The 18,198-nt window shown below is 36.4% G+C and overlaps 1 protein-coding gene and 1 long non-coding RNA gene across 2 annotated transcripts in view; one reads left to right on the top strand and one right to left on the bottom strand.

The window, feature by feature from the left end:
* Positions 1-18,198, bottom strand: part of LOC145662383 (uncharacterized) — a 302,785-nt gene that overhangs the window by 181,106 nt on the left and 103,481 nt on the right. The gene's annotated exons all lie outside the window — the stretch shown is intronic.
* Positions 6,774-16,910, top strand: LOC145662384 (uncharacterized). Its single transcript, XR_014127028.1, has 2 exons — positions 6,774-14,678; positions 14,711-16,910. It is a non-coding gene; the product is annotated as an uncharacterized LOC145662384 (long non-coding RNA).

The raw sequence follows: 18,198 nt of genomic DNA, 5'->3' as shown, positions 1-18,198 counted from the left end.
GTATGTGTCGACGAGGCGAGAGATAAGATTGTCTCGTCTCGTCTCGCCTTTTTTCCAAATTTTTCTCGTCTCGCTTTGTAAATGTGCCCTGATTTAAAAAAAAAAAATCCCTCAGATGTGATTAGAATCCTACTGCTTCACGTGAGGTCTACGAAAGGTCTGATAACAACAACATTTAAACAATATTTATTATTGGAGTATATTTCGGAATGACATATATTTTTAAACGTTAATAAATGATCTTCAATGTGTTTGTACGATCATATTATCAATGTATAAGATTTTCTTAAATACTATAAATCATATAACAGTAAAACAGGGTTGGGCGCACGATGGCTCAGTGGTAGAATGCTTACCTCTGGTGCGTGGTGTCTTTAGTCCGATCCTTACTCATGTTTCCTCCTACATTATCATTTCACCAATATCATTATCATTATCATTTCATCATCACTCACCTTCCTTAATTATCCGTCTTCCTTAGCCTAAAGAACACAATCGTAGGACGTTAAACTGTAAGATTTCATTTCATTATCATTTCACTAAATCTGTTTCACATTTAAGACTTAATGAACTACTCTCACGGACGAGACTTGTAAAATTTCTCGTCTTTAACACGGGTCAAGAATGGCCCATGTTTCTCGTCATGTGTCGAATTTAAAAAAAGGGGCCGCGATGGCTCAGTGGTAGAGCGTTCACCTCTGGTGCATGGAGTCGCGGGTTCAAACCCTGCTCCCGCCAACTGAAATTTGTCGTGGACAAAAACACCGTGTGCTTGGGTTTCCTCGGTGTTCTTCCGTTTCCTCCCACTTTCTTCATTCCACTATTTCATTCATTTCTTATCATCACCGTCTCCATTAGCCTAGCCGGAGTAGCATTAGTCAATAGCGAGCAGCAAGACAAATCCTGAATCTAAGCGAACGCAAACTCCAACGAATTCAATGAGCGCGAATAGCGTGCTTCACTGAGGACAGTAAACGCGAACCCAGTGAGGTAAATTTGGCACGACACTCATTAAGAATAGTAAACTTGAGGTTAAGCGATTACGAATCTGATTTACAAATAGCATGAGTCTAGAGTTGTAAAAAGAAAATCCTGCCTATTGAAATACATTTTAAAATGAAGACTAGTGTATGAAACCTGAGCCTGGTGTAATTCTACTAAGCTTCACAACCGACAAGCAACAATATTCAGAAAGCTTATTGCAAACCGGAAATTACTTACAGAGTTTCGCTGGCAAGATGTAATTAAAGGAGGAGGAGGGGGATAGTTATTTGAAATGGGAACAGAAAGCGTGCTCTAGAGAGAAAATTTTGGAAAACTATTGTATTCTGTACAAAATTGTGAACCTTCTAGAAGAGAATTCTGTTATTTGTAATGAAGACAAAATTAAATTCGCACAATTTTAACTTTGAGCAGCACACCCAAAACTAGGAAAAAGCATTAACAAACAAATATATATGCATTTCTGTATTACAAACGGTGTCCCATAAATAACGCAACATTTGAGTGCATAACAACACAAATTTATTGATGAAATTATGTATTTTACATGTAATATATATGTACGTATTTTTGCAGTATCTGTTACCTGTGATTATGTATAAAATATCACTCAATTGCCCTCCACGACTCTGCAGGCACTTTTGTTCTTTCGATGAAATTTTCCAAAACTTTTCCGTATACTTGCATCCTCTACTTCTGAAATTAGTCGCTGAATCTCGGCTTTGAGCTCCGGAAGTGATCGTGGTTTTTTTGGCGTACATACGAGATTTCAAATACCCCCCACAGAAAGAAATCACGTTGTGTCAAATAACAAGATCTGAGTGGCCAATTCATGTCACTATTGCGAGAGAAAATCACTCGCCCAGGTAACCTCTCTTGTATCAAATTCATGTTGCAATTGATGTGTGACAGATTGCGCCATCTTGTTGAAACAATACTTCCTCAGCATTCATATGATCCATTTCAAACCACAAAAACTCTCTTAACATATTGCGGTAATGTTCGGAGTTCACTGTTAATACTTTTCGGGCACCATCTTTTAAGAATTACAGCCCAATTACGCCTGTAGCTCAAATGTCACACAATACAAAATGAAATGAAATATTTGAGTTTTACGTCCCACGGTTATGCCGGTTATGCTAAAGGAGACGGTGATGATGAGAAATGAATGAAATGGTGGAATGAAGAAAGTGGGAGGAAACGGGAGAACCCCGAGAAAACCCACGAGCGCGATGTTTGTCCACCACAAAGTACACAGGGCGCGAGCTGGGATCGAAGCACGGACCCCAAGCACCGGAAGTGAATGCTCTTCCACTGAGGCCTCGCCACACAATACAGTCAGGCGTTGCGGATGTAATGACTTCTCCATAATTATTCGAGAGTTTTCTGAGCCCCAAATTTGCAATTCTGTTTGTTCACAAATCCAAACATTCTACGAAGTTTGCGAGCAGTCTGTGCACAACATTAACTACATTTGTAGTAAGTTTTCACTGTGACAACGCGTTATTTCGTCGTGAAGCAACCCATCCCTACCCGCACAGAAAATAGATGACGATTATGCGCTATTCGGCACTCCATGAATGGAGCCTATTTCAAGTGTGCTCTCTGAAAATATATGAAACATACTTCGGCTCCACCCCTGCCATTCTCTTACAGAGGAAACCATCCTTTTGCTTTGAGGAAAGAACTGAATGACCTCGGCTGTGTTGCAAATTTGTCATTCAGTCGTTTGGTCTTGGCGAGTGAAGATTATAGGCCACTTATAACGATTAACAAGGCAGCGCACAGCGGAGTAAAATATGCAGAGAAGCCCGTTAAATAATTCGGATGTGGCAACTCTGTTCGAATCCAACTATTGAATGATCTCAGTGACAGCAACTTGTCCCTCCTCTTTCGAGGGAGATAAGTGAAAAATACATCAACAGTAGTGGTGGGTACAGATACCGGTTTTTGAAAATTTTCAAAAAAACGGTTCGGTCTTCTCCAAAAACCGGTTTGGATTTTCATCGAAACCGGTTATCGGTTTACTCCAAAACCTGTTCGGTTTTTCACCGGATACGGTTTCGGTTTTCTTCAAAACCGATTCCGTTTTTTTTTTTTTTTTCAAAAAAATTTCTATTTCTGACCAGAATAGTGTTTCGTTGTTCTCCGGAAACGGAATCCGTTTCCACTGAAATAGTTTTATGTGTTTTCCAAAGGTTTTCACCGAAACCAGTTTCGGTTGAAACCGAAACCGGTTTCGGTTAAAAACCGAACCGGTTTTTGGAGAAAACCGAAATGTCGGTTTTTCGGGTTTCGATATTTCTAGAAACCGGTTTCTGGTTTTTATAAAAACCGGTTTTGCCCATCCCTAATCGACAGCCGCGCCAACAGGGGCACACTTGAAATAGAAATGCTCTACTAATCGCAAAGACGACAGATGAATATCGGTTAACATTCAGTGCTGCCAACTTACTAAAACAGAAATGGTGGACATTTCAAAAGTTTTTTTTTTTTTTTTTTTTTTTTTATGAGACACCCTTCATTACTAAATACATTTTAGAAACTACGCTAGTTCAGGAAGATTTCCACCGGCTGGAAAGATAGGATTAAACGTAAGGGTTGGAAAGAAAATTCTAGATAAAAGAAGGGGATAGAGAATTTCTAGTTTTCTCCTATAAAAACTAAATTTCTGGTACTCACTTTTTAAGATTGAATGACATTGTTTCTACATCTAGTTGATGAAACAACTCACCTGTAAAGGAGAAAAAATAATTTAATGAAAAATAATTTTAAAAAAGAAGAAGTAATAGAAACAAGTGTAAATCTGACAACTACAAAAGTAACAGTGTTACCAACTGTTGACTAATTTGATTAGCATTTCATTTATTGATATCCCTTTTTTAAAAGAAAACCCTTACGAATCTTTCGAATGGAGCCTAACAGGGGCGTAAATAAGGGCCCCACAGCCCCCGCATTGGGGGGGCCTCAAGCCATCAGGGGGTCCCCAAATCCTGAAGTGGGACGTAGAGAAGGGGCCCCGCTCCACGCTGTCTTCAGGAGGGCCACTAAGCCTTTAGTTACGCCACTGGAGCCTAAAGATGATTACTTCCGAGAGTAGAAGCTATATACTGGATACTTCAAGTACGCTAATTTCGATCACCCATATACGGTGTTAGCAATTTATTACTGTCTTGGTTGATGATTACATTTGACAACAATGTTCGCCAACAAAGTAGTGTCTTCCTTTGGCCACCTCAAGCAGCAGCAGCACCAAAGCAAGAAAAGAAGCCTGTCACGATCTGAACGAGGTGATAATACTGTCGCGGATATTCCCGACCACAGACAAGAAATGAAGCGGAACGTCAAGCCAACACGTTCGCTCACTGTGACCACAGCTGGTGGACCAAAACCAATCCTACCAACTCTGATTAGCATCTTCACCCGTAACACACTTCTCGCCTTCCATTGCGAGAAATCAAGAAGAATAGAGAAATCTCATCTAACAGAAACAGACAGGCGCCTTTAACCTATCTGTATGTATATATATTTGAGGACATCAAAACAATGCAAGTACAACTTATTTGTGCTTTGTCATTGCTAAATGTAATTATGAGTTTCTTTATCCTATACGAAGAAATGTTTTCTTACCAACGAAGAGTCAGTAGCGTTCTCAGAAATTCATTCTTAAGAGGAGGAGGGGAAAGAGGGGGGAGTTAAACGTCAATTATAGGAGTATCTACGTTAAATGGTTGTTCTCTTTCTGTATTTTTAGACTTCCAGACTCTGCTATGCATAAGTATCAAAAGTCTTACAGAACGGCTTTATCCATAGATACACAAACGGTAGAAGAATAGTGAGAACCGGTTTGCTGCAACCAATCCAATATTCCAGGAATCTCCTCTAACCATCTATTCAAACCGGAAGTAGTGAGAATCTTCAATTTCTGGTTTCTACACTAATCGTCATAGTGAAAAACCAGTAATAAAAAGAGACAGCGAGAAGTGGTTTACGATACTATTTCGGTACCGCAAGAAACAGGTTTCACTTCTAGCTTTAGGTAAATTATTACCACTTCCGGTTTCAATATTACTTCCGGTTTCAATATTGCTTACCATAAGCAAAAACGTTAAGAAACAGCCAGAAATAGATTTCTGATGTGAATTCAGCTTTTTGATATGGATTTTTATCATAATCTATTAACTTCTAGGAAGAACATAAGTTCAAAAAACAATATTTTAGGCTTTGCATACCCTCTCATACCCCAATCATGTGAGATTTTAACCTCTAGGAAGAACATCAGTTCAAATAATATTTTAGGCTTTATATACACCTTCTCGTACCCTAAGCATGTGCGGTCTTAACCTCACTAATATATTTAAAAAAAAATCTTATCTCAGTATGTGTTTCAATATATGGGATATGGATAGCCATCACATTAAAATCACATAGTTATTCGTGAAGATGTTAATCGATTGAGTCTATAAAAGAATTCGGTCGAGATAATTGGGAGTCGAATTGAAAAAGAGAATTCGAAAATTCGATTTCGTTCAAGAGTTATCGCATGCAATAACTAACAGGGCATATTAACATTAAGTCCTATAGGGTCCACTAGCGTGATCTGATAACATTACAATTATGTAAGGTCCATTAGCGTGATCCTAATAACATTACAATCCTATAAGACCCACTAGCGTGATCTTAATAATATTACAATCCTATAAAGCCTAGTAGCGTGATCCTAATAACATTATAATTCTATAAGGTCCATTTACTGATGATTGTACTTAACTTTTGTATTTCAAAAATAACAAACAAATGTTCCTTCGACGCTTGGTTGGTGTTTGGCTTTTTTTTTTTTTTTTTTTTAACCACCACCGAGGTTATATGAGACATGAATTTTAAGAGTTCAAGGTTGAATCATAGCCACTAAGATGTGCTCAAATTTCAAGCCTCACCTGATGGGAATCAAACGCAGGAACCCGTGTATCAAAAGGGTGCTGTGACCACTAGACCAGCGGGAAGGACAAAATGTTTCCTCGTGGTTATGGTTAATGCAGGTGCAGTTAGATTTCTCGGTGAGGTATAGTCTTGTTCAAAAAAAAAAAAAATCTTGGCTATCTTGCTTTAGAAGACGTTATTCTAGTAATTATAAACACGTTCTAATATTTTGGCTCTAAATAAAGGTACGAATTGCTCAAAGAAAATTAACATGTTTTTTGATTTAATAACAGGGGATAAAAGAACAAGGCATTTCAAAGAAACGTGGGTGGTCAAATTTTCTTGAACAATACTGTACATGTTTAAATTGGAGAAGGTACATGTTTATCTTAATGAAAATAATGAATCTAATGTTTTCAACTCTCTAGTGGGCTGTAGCTATAAGTATATCGGTGAAGCCGGCTAGTTGTTCTTGGAGGGGAAGGGGGGAGCAATGACATTTTCAGGTAGGGCGGACTTTTCACATACTAAAATCAAGTTTAACAAGACAGTAACAAGCAAACATTTGAGTGGCTAGATCGTTTGGAGGAAGGGGGGGGTATACTAGACTCATCAAAGCTGGAAGATTAGCAGCGTTTGATCAGTGAAAGCTGGTTAATAAGAATCGGACCCGATGTTAAGTTGTACACTCATGTCCAAAATGATTGTCGCGTAACTGTATTCTTGTAAGAATATAATTTGATAATATAATTTAATATTGATACTATGTGTATAATCGGGAAATGTATATTTGATGTAAATTTTATAGGAAAAGAATTATAAATACGAAAAATAGAATGAGTAGTGTCGTGGCTAAAATTTCGACCAAACTTTTTGCGGTGTTTTTGCAAACACCCTGTACTCCACGACAAAGTTCTCCCTTGTATAACCTACGAGAACTTGTGTAAATCAATTGCTATGTGAGTATCACCCAGATCTATTCTCAAATTTCTTCACTTACTAATCTAGAGGAACAACTTTATTTCTTAAAAACTCTTGGAAGCCGAGAGGTATTCAGAAATAGATGTCTGTCGCATTCTGCTCCAGACACCCTTCCCAACCAACTACGAGACGATAAGATTATTCTTTTTTTTTCTCTCTCTCTTTTCCCCTTTAAAACAACTTCTCTGATATTAATGTTACCAAACCCTCTTAGAGTCTTAGTTCTGATATGACTCCTTATTCTATATTTAGCGCTGACTTCATACTTTCGCAGCTGCTAGATTGACCCTTGAACCGATTATTAGTAAGGGACTTGTGTCACCCTTTCCTTGTATAATGTTGTGTAATTTTAACTGGTTTTAGTTGGAACCCATATCTGTATTTTTTTTCTTTTCTTGTGAAGGTGTGTGCGTTCTGGAAACTCTATACGATATCAGAAATGTCGCGCGCCTATCATAAGTAGTATGATATCACCTCTAGCCAATCAGAATTTACCAAGTGTTCCGAACCATTACATCATTTACATCCAACCAGATTCTAAAGAAATTTTTCTAAACGATTGCACAATCTGTGGTAACATTGAGTCATCTTAGATTGACACATAAAACCTCGAGGATGATCTTTCGGTTGGTCAATTACCGCCGAACATCCGAAGAGCACATAGTCCGTGCTTCTCTCTCTCCCCTCAGGGGGGGGCCGTCCTCTGCACTCTTTGTAGAGAGAAAGAGAGAGCCTCTCATTACTTTAGTGGTAACTTAATAATGTTACCTAGTGCCGTACAGTGAAGTTCATGTCTAGGAAGTTATAAAAAGCCAAACTGTGCTGCGTCTACTATCAGGCGTGCTGACCGTTTCCACGCCAACTTCTTGGAATTGATATTGTGTATTGTGAGTAAGTACTGTTTCTTTCTTAGCTCTCCAGAGAGCCATTTACCCTTACTCAAGACTTAAATTCTTCCATAGACTAAATTAATTACTTCGCCCTAATTTCGTTGAACTGTTTCCTGGACGTCGTCACACCTGTGTGTACAAATTGTGGATATGTAGAAACCTGTAACTGAATCTTGCTTAGTAAATTATAGTGATCCAATTTAATGTTTGATATTATGGTCTGTAAATAAACTGAACTCTTTCATAATAAATAACTCGCAACATAATCATACTGCTTCCATATTATTATTACTATAACAGACCATATAAAATCCTCTATCTCTCTATTCTATTGAGAGACGCCTCCGCTAAGATCACGCACTGCGATTAAGTGGTAAGACCCCTTACAGTGGATCGTCGTGAGAGTAAATCTACTGATATTCTAGATCCTAGTTCTGTCTGTTCCTGGGGACCTCCGTCCCCCTTTCAAGGGACTACCAATGAGCCTGGTAAGTCAAGATCCTGTCCCGACAGAGATGCCAGATGCCGACCTCCTCTCTGAACCATCCACAGGTAAGAGTAACATCTTTTCAGCCAATCCGCTCGGGCTATCAACTACCGCTACTAGTTTGCCAACTCCAAGAGATTAATGTAGTGAAGGAGTTAATTGCGTCATCTGTGATTAGAATGTGTAATTTGATTTGCAGTAGTGTTGTGTGTCGCCAGTGCATAGTGTAAGAGGGCTTTGGTAGGAAAGTGCCTCTTAGTGTAAATCATGTGTTCCTTACTCGTTTGTTCATCTCAACGAACCGACTTCCTATCCTTGCGGCTTTTCAATATGTTCTTTGTAATGTAGTAATTCATTTAACCAAGGGGAGTCGCTTCCTCAATCGGCTTAATATTTAGTATATAAATGGATATTCTTAAGCCCTAGTAAATCACTTGATAGAATTAAAATGATCCTTGGTTCTAATCGTTTGGTCGTTCAACTAACCTAACTGCTGTAACTGCCCATTTGCTTGAACCCTGTCAATACTAACGAGGCGCACTTTTACTTTGTTGTTTAGTCCGCCCCTCGTGATGTCATCATTTATAGCGGGATGTGTTTGACCTCCCTCTCTCTTTTGATTTATAAATTTAGAAGTGTTTCTATTAGTCACTTGCGTGGCCATACCTAAATTATAGATATTATTATGTATTTCTTTAACTAATAATGTATCTGAGTAGACCTCACGGCGGACAGTTTAACACTAAATATCTTTCTGTAAAATTGCAATATAACCCCTGCCGGGTTAAGGAGTTATTGCGCCTCCCTCTCTCTGTTTGATGTACTAACCTGTAAGTGATTCTTTTAGCCACTTGTGTGGCCAGACGATAATTATAGATATTCTTCTATGTATCTCATTAACTATTAAGATGTCTAAGTGAACATCCCGACGGACAGTTAAGTACTAAGTATCTCTCGGTGATATTGTAATGTAACCTCTGTCGGGTTATTGAATTATTGTGCCACTCTTGGCTTGAACGACCCTTCTCGTACTGAGACCGTCGTCTCAGACTTAATATCATAAATCACACCACTCCCTGTCCAGACCACTGCTATCGGTGTGATCAGAGAATTATTATTTATTCGTATTAATTGAGTTTATTACTTTGATACTGTCTCAAGAACCTCGTAATATTTTGTAATATTGAGGAAGCGACTGTTTGACGAGCCTTTTGCCTTTCACGCAAGGACGGGTGTAACCTTATCAAGATCAGATTGTTATTAGAAAAATCCTACCGGTGGTTCCGCTTGAGCTCGAACCCCTGACGGGTTCTTGCGGCGCTACATAAATGGTGCTCAGCAGTGAGATTCGATTATTAGCTCGTCATCTAATAATGTGTTAATTGGTATTGTTTTATATAATCCTATGTTGCGTTTGTAAATGACAAAGCAGGAGTTATTTATATTATTAGTTTCATTGTGTTATATTGTTTGCTTAGGGTCACATCTATATTCTAGATGAGTAACGTATAATTTAATGTTTAAATTGTGTTAATTGAAATGACAGGTTTCCTATTAAGTTGCTTGAAATTTAAAGCTAAAAGTAAACATTTTGTGTTAATGTGTTGCGTTGGGCAAGTGCCCCCTTCTACCCTGAAAGTTTAGCTATCATTTTGCTTGTTCTAGAGAAGTCAATGAGGGAAGGAAAAAGAAACAGTCCATATATCAAAAGAATAGTTCGTTCCTTTTTCTTCAACACAGAGAGAAAACATCTGTTCTCTGTTAGTTTCCCCAGCTGGGCAAAACAAAAAAATATATATATATCTATATATTTTGTGAAAAGAAAAAGCGAGAAAAAGGAAATGTGTTGGTTAGCATTCCTCGGTTGTGTATTGCCTTAGTATTCAAAAAACTGTAGGGAGAAAATATCAACACAATACCTTGAGAAGGTTTATGGCGCCAAATGCGGGACGGAGACTTTCTTCTTCACCTATCGAGATGAAAGCTATTCCGTTCCGTATTCAAAGCTTCTCAACGTATTCTGAGTTCGATTCTTGCAATGGATTTTCGCGAGATTCATTTCAAGAATCATCAGTCGTAAGGCTGGTGTAGGAACTCCAAGTATTCAAATTCTGCTTGTGTAATTAATGAACAAGTCAGTCAAAACAAACATCATTGAAATTTTGAAATTTATTTTGAAATTTTCATTCTGTGAGTCCTTATACTCACGCGTTGATAGTTCTTTGATTGTGGGTAAATTCTTGATCTTTCCCCGGCTGGCTTCTCAGCGTTAGTGGTAAATTAAATATTATGTTAGGTGCTAAAGAGATTCCTTACACGAACTATACGAACTAAAGCCTTAATATGTTTCGTTTCTCAGTAAAAGTTCATAATGAGATTCATTATTGTGATTTTGAAGTTTTCAAATTATTTTTAATTTTTCTTGGAGGCCAATTTAATTTTATTGTTTATGAATGGACGTGCTTTTTGTTAATTATGAGAGGATTAAGTATACCAAGATTGAAAGTTTAAAAGGGCAATAAATTCAGTTAGTAATTTGTTTTAAGTAGAGACCATTCTTAATAAGTTGTTGTAATATTAATCCTAACTCGTTATTTTATTATTTTAAGTCGTGTTTGAATAAAGACAACACTAATGTGGAACACCCCCGAAGTATAGTACCCTGTATTCAAAAACCGCGAGATCCCTTGTATTTTGATTGAATGATAAGAGCGTAAAGTATTAGGATATGCGTTATTGCTTTTGAAGTCCATGGCATCAAAGTTTTGTAATTTTAATAAAGCTCTTGTAAATTTTAATTGCCAGTGTAAGGCTGTTTTATTAAGGAAGAAATACGTGAACTTAATGTAGTAGAAAGATTAATCCTAATAATTCCGTTTGTGCTTAGCTATTGTTATTAATTAAGGAGACGTTTAAATAATTTATTAGTAGACATTATTAGTCAATGAATCTTTTCTTATTCATTATGTCAGAAGTTGCATTATCTATAAATTTATTACTTTCCGGTCACGACAAATTCGACCGTAGTCATTGTGTTAATAATTTCATTTGTTCAGGACGTAAAACCGTGCTCTGTAGTATTGTTATTAATTTTGCTATTCCTTGCCGAGTGCTAATGCCTCGAGTTGTGTAATTATTTTGTAAATTTTAGCGAGCTATCTAATTTTGGAACGTGTCGTTGGGAGACACCCTGTCGGAAAATATTGAGACGGTGATCATACCTCTCCCTTGTTCCAGTAATAATTCATGGAGTATAGATTAGGTTAGGATGTGTCAATTCCCTTTCCTAAAAAGAGTACCAATTCCATCAAACGTGATAATTAACTATAATTATCAGCCCCAAAGCGTACATTGGTTGTCCAGAGAATTGCCGCCTGTTTCTATCGCTTGTATTAGCTGAGAACCGCGCAATCTCTGATGATTATACTCCGTTGAATCGATCTTATTGTACCAATTCCATCAAACGTGATAATTAACTATAATTATCAGCCCCAAAGCGTAAATTGGTCGTTTCAGAAAATTGCCGCTTGTTTCTATCGCTTGTATTAGCTGAGAATCGCGCAATCTCTGATGTGGATCCTCTGTTATATCGACCTTATTGTATAATGGTGCGTCCGCGTAATTGTAAGGATGTTAAGCCGGATCTTTGAGAAGGCTTACCCCCTTAAAGGTACGGGACCCTCCTATTCCATCCCAGGTCGACATGGATCCCCTAGGTCCCGAAGCTGTTTATTATCGTTCTGTTTACTAACGAACGACCAGAGAATGTTTGGTTCTTTCGGAAGGAAGCCCAGTGTTTCGTTCGAAAGACACCCTATGGTGTTAAAGTTTTAACTATGTGCTTTTCGAGATGGTAATGATATGTATGGAAGCTAATGTTGTATTTTAATGGTCATAAATGTTCTTGCTCGCGAGTGCCTAATCTAATCAAAGGTGCGTTTGTGTAGACCTAATCCTTTTGAGCACTCTTGCTCCCTAATGAGTCCAGACACGAGTCCTTAAAAACCTAAGGTTGTCCGAAGAGATAATTAAATTCGCTTGTTCAATGTGTCAAGTATTGTTATGTTTTCTAGTTTCCGAGTAAATTAGTGATGTTATAATATCATGAGTAAAAGAAATGTTTTTGCAAGTCCAGGAATCGAGTTATTTTCTAGAATGAAATCCTTATCGGGCCTAAATGTCAGATACAGCCGCCCTGTTTAGTAAATAAGTGCATTGTTGATCATTTTGTAATTGTGTAATTGCATATAAACTCTTTCTTGTCTCCTAGTTGAAACGATAAATCGTTCTTTTGTGCATCTAGATATCCCAAAAGGTCTCTAAAATGTAAATACGCGGTTAAATTCCTCAAAGCTAAAGTTATGAATAAATGCGAAGTAAATGTAAGTCCCAGGGTCATATGAGTTAATACTAGAAAATAGGCTAAAAGTAATCCTTATTATACCTCTCTTGCCTCCTGCCGTCCGAGTGCCAACTTAATTTGTATCTAAGAGTCGACATCATGTCTCCTGTAAGGAATTCTCGTTGAATTGTATTAATTGTTCTTAAATGTATTTAAGTAATTATAGTCTATTCCCGTTCGATTGTATTTCTATAAGGTTGTGGCACATTCTATTTTTATCATTTGGATATATTGATTATTGTATTTACTAGGAATAGACATGTTAAGCTGTAATTCTAATAATATTCTAACGTGAATATACATTATAATAAATATGATAATGGCATTTGATATATTATGCGTTATAATGCATATGATAATTGTATTTTGATATCTTCTATATGATATAATTAATATGAATTTTTGGTGAATATCCAGGTTGAAATTAAGATCTACCAATTGAAGGGTATCAATATTTTACTGTAAAAGGTAGTTGTTATCATAGTAAGGCAACAAGATAGTTGCCTGAAGTTATATTTAAATTTATTCACTTCTAAACGTCAGTACTTCAGTTATATTGGTTCCTTTGTTAATAGAATGACGTAAAAGCGAAGTACCTCTGTGCGAATAGTACAATTAAATATATGTTGATTTAAAGTTCTATATTGTAACTTTACCTCTTTTATCGATTAATTATTTGTAGCAGTTCATTCTATAAATTGAGATGATTTACTTGATTGATTTAATTAAGCGTTCGTTCAACTGCGTGACAATAGTCACTAAACAATAATATTGAACCACGCATTAATTGGCATATTGCTAAATGAAAATGTTGAAAGTTTAGAGAATAATTGATCTTGTGTATTGGTCGTTTGCGTCATGTTGTAATTTAGGTATTTTTTAGACGTAACTGTAGAATTGCCATCTAGTTTATGAACACCCTGTATTGAGTCGTGTTCCATATAAATGTTATTTAAAAAGGGTTCATTTTGAAACATTCATACGCTGTCCCGTACTGAATTCTAATTGTTTAAGGGATGAATGTTATAAAGTGTTTAAAAATATATATATATGTTCTAGTTATCCCTTTCGCGCTAAAAGAAATCAGCCTTCATTTCATTCGAAAGCTTGTATGAAAACGTAGAAATTCTTCTTTTGGCCGTTCTTTGTTTAAAAGAAAAACCAGACCCTTACCAGACAGGGCTGTAGTATAATTTCTTTTTTTCACACCACCCTGACCTCAGCGTGGAGTGTAGTAGTAAAAAAAAAAAAGAAAACATCTGAGTGTCAATTCTCAACTACCCTCCGGTAGTGGATAACCTTCGACCTCAGGGAGTCCCAGTGACCTAATTTTGAGTAAAGACTAGAGGGACATAAAAAAAAAAAAAAAAAAAAAAAAAAAAAAACTGGCTCCCTTTCTTATCGTATAATTAATGGTTTGTTTTGACAATTTTGGAGTCTGTGATAATGTGTAAATTTTAATTAAAGTATCCAAAAACAAAACGTAGATAAAAAGAAAATTTACATATAATAATAGTAAAAAAAAAAATGAAATAAATCCTTCATTAACTAATGTAGTTATCTTCTGTATACGGTAATCTTGCGATTCTGTGTAGTGTTTATAATCTCTAGAATTTTTAGGTAATTGATTCTTGTACTTTTAATCATACAGAAGTCACTTAAATCTTTTTTAAATTTAGTAATTCTATATATATACCTAGTGGAAATTCCGTTTAGGAAATGTGCAGTTCCTTGAATGTCCAGATAGGTTAAAAATACAACTATCGTGAATGATTGTAGAGTTAAAAAAAAAATATATATATATATACGTGTAAATATTTATTATCTATATATATTCCATATGTAGTTATAATTGATTTGTATAGCATAATCGCGTGTTCCTTGGGTTTAATATCTTATTATATTAATTTAGTATGGGTCATCTATTTTCTTTACATACGTGTATATCATTTGTATATATAGGAACTCGTATCATAATAATAACTATAAAAACTGTGTAAAAAAAAATATATATATATATCTTTACAGGTGTACTGTATATAATTGAGGTCTTTTGTGTTATCCCTCGCTATAATGTTTTAATAGGTATAATGTAGTTATATGAAATCATGTTGTATTGGCCTTGTTAATCTTTGTATATCTTTATAGACAAGACTTAGTTTGTAAATATGTAGGAACAAATCGTACCAACTAGGGAATTCTTTGTATTATACGTATATAACCATTTGTAGAGTCATGTAGTAACTTCTGAAATTTGTGATTCACTCACAATCGAGATTTTATATCTAAATAATTGTTGTAGATAGTGAGTGTATATAATAATCGTAACCGATATTAATCTTGTAAAATTGCTATATTGATACTATATTATTGTAGCCATTTTAATATATGTATAATTGTCGTTTGAGGTAGTTACTAATGATAAATTTTATTGTGTATGTGTTTGTAATTGATGGGTCCAACTACACATATATATATATACATATAGTTTAAATTTTAGTTGATATTGATAATATGTGTATCGTCAGTGTGATATTATGAGTTCACTCTGACCTTTTATACATCTTTTACCTAGTATAAATTTGTATATATACTTTAGCTTAGATAAGTGTTTTAAAAGTTATTTCTATCATCATATCTATCTATGTATTAGTTACGTAAGTGTTTTTCTCGAAGTTGTAATCATGATCCTAATCTTATGTAATTTCGTATTTAGCAGTGTTGCAAACCCCTTTCAACAATTTCTTACTATTTTTACATTACTGATTATTTCAAGGTAGTGTTGCCAACCCTGCAGATAGTTTAATAGTAGTTAACAGTGTTTCCAACTCAATTTTTTTTTCTTCTGTTCCAATCCAAATATGACTCTGTAACGAAATTTTGTTAACTTCACTCTAACATTAAGTACAAAATTTCTTTCCCAAGGGGCGTCGAATGTCGTGGCTAAAATTTCGACCAAACTTTTTGCGGTGTTTTTGCAAACACCCTGTACTCCACGACAAAGTTCTCCCTTGTATAACCTACGAGAACTTGTGTAAATCAATTGCTATGTGAGTATCACCCAGATCTATTCTCAAATTTCTTCACTTACTAATCTAGAGGAACAACTTTATTTCTTAAAAACTCTTGGAAGCCGAGAGGTATTCAGAAATAGATGTCTGTCGCATTCTGCTCCAGACACCCTTCCCAACCAACTACGAGACGATAAGATTATTCTTTTTTTTTCTCTCTCTCTTTTCCCCTTTAAAACAACTTCTCTGATATTAATGTTACCAAACCCTCTTAGAGTCTTAGTTCTGATATGACTCCTTATTCTATATTTAGCGCTGACTTCATACTTTCGCAGCTGCTAGATTGACCCTTGAACCGATTATTAGTAAGGGACTTGTGTCACCCTTTCCTTGTATAATGTTGTGTAATTTTAACTGGTTTTAGTTGGAACCCATATCTGTATTTTTTTTCTTTTCTTGTGAAGGTGTGTGCGTTCTGGAAACTCTATACGATATCAGAAATGTCGCGCGCCTATCATAAGTAGTATGATATCACCTCTAGCCAATCAGAATTTACCAAGTGTTCCGAACCATTACATCATTTACATCCAACCAGATTCTAAAGAAATTTTTCTAAACGATTGCACAATCTGTGGTAACATTGAGTCATCTTAGATTGACACATAAAACCTCGAGGATGATCTTTCGGTTGGTCAATTACCGCCGAACATCCGAAGAGCACATAGTCCGTGCTTCTCTCTCTCCCCTCAGGGGGGGGCCGTCCTCTGCACTCTTTGTAGAGAGAAAGAGAGAGCCTCTCATTACTTTAGTGGTAACTTAATAATGTTACCTAGTGCCGTACAGTGAAGTTCATGTCTAGGAAGTTATAAAAAGCCAAACTGTGCTGCGTCTACTATCAGGCGTGCTGACCGTTTCCACGCCAACTTCTTGGAATTGATATTGTGTATTGTGAGTAAGTACTGTTTCTTTCTTAGCTCTCCAGAGAGCCATTTACCCTTACTCAAGACTTAAATTCTTCCATAGACTAAATTAATTACTTCGCCCTAATTTCGTTGAACTGTTTCCTGGACGTCGTCACACCTGTGTGTACAAATTGTGGATATGTAGAAACCTGTAACTGAATCTTGCTTAGTAAATTATAGTGATCCAATTTAATGTTTGATATTATGGTCTGTAAATAAACTGAACTCTTTCATAATAAATAACTCGCAACATAATCATACTGCTTCCATATTATTATTACTATAACAGACCATATAAAATCCTCTATCTCTCTATTCTATTGAGAGACGCCTCCGCTAAGATCACGCACTGCGATTAAGTGGTAAGACCCCTTACAGTGGATCGTCGTGAGAGTAAATCTACTGATATTCTAGATCCTAGTTCTGTCTGTTCCTGGGGACCTCCGTCCCCCTTTCAAGGGACTACCAATGAGCCTGGTAAGTCAAGATCCTGTCCCGACAGAGATGCCAGATGCCGACCTCCTCTCTGAACCATCCACAGGTAAGAGTAACATCTTTTCAGCCAATCCGCTCGGGCTATCAACTACCGCTACTAGTTTGCCAACTCCAAGAGATTAATGTAGTGAAGGAGTTAATTGCGTCCTCTGTGATTAGAATGTGTAATTTGATTTGCAGTAGTGTTGTGTGGCGCCAGTGCATAGTGTAAGAGGGCTTTGGTAGGAAAGTGCCTCTTAGTGTAAATCATGTGTTCCTTACTCGTTTGTTCATCTCAACGAACCGACTTCCTATCCTTGCGGCTTTTCAATATGTTCTTTGTAATGTAGTAATTCATTTAACCAAGGGGAGTCGCTTCCTCAATCGGCTTAATATTTAGTATATAAATGGATATTCTTAAGCCCTAGTAAATCACTTGATAGAATTAAAATGATCCTTGGTTCTAATCGTTTGGTCGTTCAACTAACCTAACTGCTGTAACTGCCCATTTGCTTGAACCCTGTCAATACTAACGAGGCGCACTTTTACTTTGTTGTTTAGTCCGCCCCTCGTGATGTCATCATTTATAGCGGGATGTGTTTGACCTCCCTCTCTCTTTTGATTTATAAATTTAGAAGTGTTTCTATTAGTCACTTGCGTGGCCATACCTAAATTATAGATATTATTATGTATTTCTTTAACTAATAATGTATCTGAGTAGACCTCACGGCGGACAGTTTAACACTAAATATCTTTCTGTAAAATTGCAATATAACCCCTGCCGGGTTAAGGAGTTATTGCGCCTCCCTCTCTCTGTTTGATGTACTAACCTGTAAGTGATTCTTTTAGCCACTTGTGTGGCCAGACGATAATTATAGATATTCTTCTATGTATCTCATTAACTATTAAGATGTCTAAGTGAACATCCCGACGGACAGTTAAGTACTAAGTATCTCTCGGTGATATTGTAATGTAACCTCTGTCGGGTTATTGAATTATTGTGCCACTCTTGGCTTGAACGACCCTTCTCGTACTGAGACCGTCGTCTCAGACTTAATATCATAAATCA

This window comes from Thermobia domestica, chromosome 10 (genome assembly GCF_964235325.1).
Source record: "Thermobia domestica chromosome 10, izTheDome1.hap1.1, whole genome shotgun sequence".
Classification (NCBI taxonomy): Eukaryota; Metazoa; Arthropoda; class Insecta; order Zygentoma; family Lepismatidae; genus Thermobia; species Thermobia domestica.
The sequence above is the reverse complement of the archived record's forward strand: the minus strand, read 5'-3'. Positions and strand labels throughout refer to the sequence as shown.